We start from the raw sequence: 6,000 nt of genomic DNA, 5'->3' as shown, positions 1-6,000 counted from the left end.
GTAAAAACTTAGGTTTTATGCACTAAATGAAATCAAATGAGCATCAAATTAAACCTAAAGCATCCTAATATGATTATTAATATGATTAAACCCTAAAAATATATGCTTATGCACAAAAATCCAAGAATATCACAAATTTTGTGATTTTTGCAATGTTTTGGAATTCTTCGGGTACCCTGTTTTGCAATTTGCTTAATTCAGCCATCAATCAGATTCTAAAATTTATCAAATTTGGTACCTACACTTGTTATAACCATAATTTTGAATTAAAATTATAAAAATATTTTTTTGACATTAAATTAACCCGAAAATTGCATCAAACCCTAAAAATATGCTATTTTTGACATAGTTCACCAACCAGTTTCAGAGTTAGACCCAAATCAGGGGTCAATATTTTATGAAAATCTATGAAATTTTACAGAGACAAACTAGGAAGAAAAAAAGAGATTTACCAATTTACAGATTGGAAAAAGCATCTCCGGTTAGGGAGAAACCTTTCCAGCAATCTGAACTAAAATCTAACAAATCTAATAGGGGCTAAAACAAATACTTTCAATTGATAATTTTGGGATAAATATAAATACTGATCTAAAATATCTGATATTTTATAAGTAAATAGTAGACAGAAAAATAACAATACTCACTTTTTACAGATCATGAATCGGATCTGTGGTTTGGGATTTATGAATAACACAAGTCTGATCAGAGTTTTGGTAAACCCTAACGAGTTTTAAATTGAAAATCAAAGTCTCTGACATAGGAAAAATACTAAACAGTAATAACAAATTCTGAAAATTTCACAGTAGACAGATCTAATCAATGTGAATCCATGTCACTTTACAGATCTAAAATCGGATATAAGATAAGAAAAATATCACCATAGCAAGTTACCCTCTTGATTTTAACAACGATTTTAAAGTTTTAAAAACCCGATTTGATGTCTGATTTTTCTGACAAAGTTCCCGAAGTCCACAATCTCTGATTTTGTTACAGTAGATCAATCACGTATGCATGCATCACATATAAAAAAATCAGAAATAAACAACACATATTTCAATTCGAAACAGCATGCTCTTTTCTGTTCTAAACTAAAAACACACAGAAATCTAAGAAACTTGAGAAAATATGCATTAACTAATGAAAAATAATAAAATAAACCATAAAACAGTAAAATAAAAATTATTTCTATGCTGGAAAACGTGTAATAAACATGAATAAGCAAAGAAAAAATAAAATACAGGGAATCCATGGCTGTAGATTGCTTTCACCTTTGAAATCATGGATTTAACCCATTTAACGGGTAAATCTCACGTTTCGTCAGTTAAGAACATAAAAAACGTACCTCTCATCGATTCTAATGGATTAGAATCCTTGAAATCACCCTCAAACTGAGTTAGATCATCTTCTTGGGTCGATTTTAGGGTTCTTGGATGAAATCCATGAACACAAGAGTTTCCATGGTGAAATCTATTGAAAAATCATAAAAAACTAATAAAATAATATTAAATAAACTCACCTTGGGGCTGCAGATGCAATGGAGGAAGGTAGAGGTGCTGGAAAGGAGAGAGAGGCCACGAAAATTTGAGAGAAAAAGAGCTCCCTTTTGACCCCCCTTAGGTCCCTTTTTATAGTTTTTCAAAAAGTCACTTAATTAGGGTTAATTAAGAGGTTTTTCATTTTTTCAGGACTCTTTCTAAATAATCCACTAAGGGCAAAGATTTTTTGTGGTTTTCTAACCCTAAATGAACTTTAATTAAACTCTAATTAATACCTAATTAAACCCTAAAAAGTTCAAATGTGACACCACCTAGTATGGACCCACATTTGGTTTTTAAAACCTGAATTTAAAACCTTTAAAAACCAATGGTTTAAAAGTTAAATAAAATGGATTTTTAAAATTGATTTTGACTCATCTAAACCCCTAATCTAACTAGGACAATGACTAACCCTAGTCTAGCCCTGACTTACTCGAATATGGCGCCACCCCGAGTGGGCCCTACTTGAGTTTTTTTTTTCAAAAAGCGATTTTAAAACTTGAAATTGAAGGAGTTTTCAAAAGAGATTCAAAAGTAGACTTGAAATTAAAAGTTTTAAAATGGCACAGAGTTCCAACTGGGTCAGAACTCCTCTGGATATGGCGCCAACTGAGTGGACCCCACATCAGAGTTTTGAAAATTTGAAATAAATACTGAAAATGACTTTGAAAAGGGGTTAAAATCAATAGTTGAAATTCAAAGATTTTTGAAAATAGAGTCTCAAGCGAACTGGACTCTGGGCTAGAGTCCTGGATTTTTAGGACTCTGTGATTTTGGTTTTTAAAAGCCAAATAAAGAATTTTTGAAAAGATTTCATCGAAAATGGTGAAACAAGTCAGAAAATACAGTCGGAGTTAGACTCCTAACTCGATCAGAACTCTAAATTAGAGTCCTGGATTAACTGGACTCTACAAAATGACCTAAATTTTGAAAATAAATTGGAAATAAATAAAAAATGGAAATGACAACGGACTTCAAAACAGACTCTTGACTGGACTAGGACTCTGGGACAGAGTCTTGATCAGACTGAAACTCTTGATTTTTTTGGTATTTTCTGAAAAACAGTTAAAAGAACTTGTGAAAGCAATGAAAACAATAATGAATACTGGAATAAAATAGAGTTCTGATTCAACTGAGACTCTAAGAACAGAGTCTTGATTGAACTAGGACTTTTAATTTTTAGATTTTTTGAGAAATCAAATGAGAGAATTTTGAAAAACAGTTAAAAACAGGATAAAATTAAAGTTTTGGTTCAGAGTCCTGATCTGATTAGGACTCTGAGAAAGAGTCCTGATTCGATCAGAACTCTAAGAATTTTAGTTTTCTGATAAGCAAATGATGAAATTTAAGCAAAGCTTTTGAAAACCAGTGAAAATGAAGTGAGAAAATCAATTTTGGATAGAGTCCTACTTCGATCAGGACTCTGGGGTAGAGTCCTGATTTGATCAGGACTCTGAGATAAAATCTCAGAATTTTGAAATTCTTTGATAAAAGTGTAATAGTTTTGGTAGATTGAAAGATTTCTAAAAGATTCTCTCAAAATTGAAATCAGGATCAGAGTCCTGATCCAACTAGGACTCTCTGAACAGAGTCCTGTTTTGACTAAAACTCTGAGTTTCTGACTCATTTTGAAAGATTTGATTGAAAATAGATAAAATAGTTGTAAAAGATTAGAGTCTCAATCCAATTGAAACTCCGAAGAAGAGTCCTGATCCAACTAGGACTCTGAAATTTTGGCCAAAACAGAAGATTTTGAAAGGTTTTCTTCAAAAACAGGTAAAAAGGTAGTGAAAAATAGAGTTTTGATCCGACTAAGACTCTGGAAAAAGAGTCCTGATCCAATTAGGACTCTAAGATTTTTGAGATTTTTGATAAGTGAAGGAATCCAGAAGCGACACCACCTAAATGGGCCTCATCTGAGAATTAAAATCAATTGAAATTGAGTTTGAAATGAATCCAGATCGTTTTCTAAGAAAGTATTTCAAAATATAAGGTCCCGAGGGTTGGAAAATGACAGAATGTTGAATAAAAACCCAAGTTTTAAAATTGTTTTTGAAAGAAAAGTTTTAAAACTCAAATCTGGATTGAATGTTTTGAAAACAAGAGTGCTGGATCTCGAAAATGAGATGGGATGACATGCAATGCTATGCGATGCAATGAAATGGTATGCCGAATGCATGCAATGATATGCAATGACACATGAAATGTAAGTACTGGATTAGGGTGAAAATTTGGGGTGTTTACACAAGCCAAAGTCTGGGGCTCCAGCAGAAGACCTGATGAGCAAGCAGATGAAGGAGATGAATCGAGCTATTAAGGATATTCAAGCCAAGGGTAAGGGCAAGCAGACCTACACCGGCGAAGATTCCTATGATGGTCTAGATGGGGATGATAACCTGGAGAATCTTCCCCGCAAGTTTCTCAAATTTGACGAGACTGGCAACCCTAAAGCCCACTTAGCCACCTTTTATGCATAATGCAGCCGTTTCAGGAAAGATAACAGGGCTCTGTTCATCTGTTTTCCCTGCAGTCTGGAGGGTGTAGCAGCCAGATGGTATGCTGATCATGTGAATCCTATCGAACTACGAGAGTTCGATAAGGTAGTAAATCTGTTCATCGAGCGCTTCTTATTCAACACTGAAGCCTCACCTACATTAAATCATCTTTATAACCTGAAGCAAGGAGAGACTGAAAGAGCAGGTGATTTCATTCACAGGTGGAGAAGCACCTGTAATAAGATGAAGGTACCCATTCCTGAGGAGAACGCATTATAGGTAATCCTCAACAATTTCTCTCAGCCCATATTGAGCGTCATCGCCACTTCCCTGGCGAAATCTTTCATCAAGTTGATTGAGCGAGCTGAATGGCTCGAAGCAGGGATAGAAAGCGGGCTGTACGAGGGCACGCCTCTGGTCAAGAATATCCAAGACCAGAAGAAGAAGGCGCAATTTGCTCATTCAGTTGATACCTCCTGCAATAATCTTGGCAGCAGCAACAAAGGAAACAAGAACAACAATGGCAGTGGTCCGAGAGTAGATCAGGGCAAAGGGTAGAAGGAGAGAGCGTATAAGAACAATGACAAGCCGCTTTCAATCGGCATCCAACAGAAAGGGGATCTTCAAGAGAAGCCCAAGTACATCAAGTGGGAGAAAGATCGAGTCTTCACTCCGTTATCTGAGAGTCTAGAAGTGATTATGAATTACCTTTTGAAGCACGGGATGATCAAACTCCCTAAGATCGCAGATCCTCCCGTAATGTTGGGAAAATTCAAGGACCAATTTTGTAAATACCACAGGGCAACAGGGCACGACACAGAGCACTATTTCGTCCTCAAGCACATGATACAAGACTGCATTGACAGAAGTGAGTTGATCGAGGACGAGGAAAAAAAGCAGCCAGCAGTCCTGACAGAACCATTCCCGGACCACTCGAAGAATTGATAAAGCCAAAGTTTTTGTTTGCTTTCGTCTCTTTTTGTCAGTTGTCTTGTAGGGGCTAGTCAGCCCAGTCTGTTATGAATCTTTTCCTTTTAAAAGTTCTTGTAAATATTCAGTTGTTATCAAACCTTTTGCTTATCAATGAAATGTCAATTTTTCTTTATATCTTTGATATTCAAATACTCCCTTCTTTCGCCATACTGGGGCATTTAAATTCCTGTTCTTTTCAGAAAGCAGGACAATCCTGACATCATTCACGAGAGAAATGATATTACCTATGAGGGCTTTTTCAAAAACCATGAAATTTTAAAAAAAAAGTCTTCGTTATGACCAAAGAGTTCGAATATTCTTTTGTCCAACCTTTGTCAAAAATCAACCCTCGTGTTGATCATGTTTTCCAAAATAGGTTTTTGAACCATTGCATTGAAGGATCAACCCTTATGTTGGTCTTATCTTCTAAAATAGGTCTCAAATCTTGTGTTGATCATATTTTCCAAAAGTGGTTTTTCAAAACGTTATATTCAGAGATCAATCCTGGCATTGATCTCATCTTCCAAAAGAATTGATTTTAAATCATTATAGTCAAAGATCAACCCCTGTGTTGGTCTTGTCTTCCAAGATTGGTTTTTCAAACTGTCATATTCAAAGATCAATCCTTGCATTGGTCTTATCTTCCAAAAAGGGGTTTTAAATCATTATATTCAAAGATCAACCCCTGTGTTGGTCTTATCTTCCAAGATTGGTTTTTAAACATTATCTTCAAAGATCAACCCTTGTATTGATCTTATTATCAATTTCGAGCTGTTATTTTTAGAAATCAGATCTATTGTTGATCTTCTTCTTCAAAAATAGGTTTTCAAAACCATTGCCTTCAGAAATTAACCCTCATGATGATCTCTCATGTTTGATTTAAAGGATCAGATCTCGCACTGATCATTCTTCTTGTGGTGGATTTTCATCCCCCAAAATGATTTCTCATTTATCTTCTAAATGAACATTTTCCTTTCAAAATCCCATATGCAGGCAGG

Source organism: Nuphar pumila, chromosome 16 (assembly GCF_984573655.1).
Source record: "Nuphar pumila chromosome 16, dmNupPumi1.hap1.1, whole genome shotgun sequence".
NCBI lineage: Eukaryota > Viridiplantae > Streptophyta > Magnoliopsida > Nymphaeales > Nymphaeaceae > Nuphar > Nuphar pumila.
The sequence above is the reverse complement of the archived record's forward strand: the minus strand, read 5'-3'. Positions refer to the sequence as shown.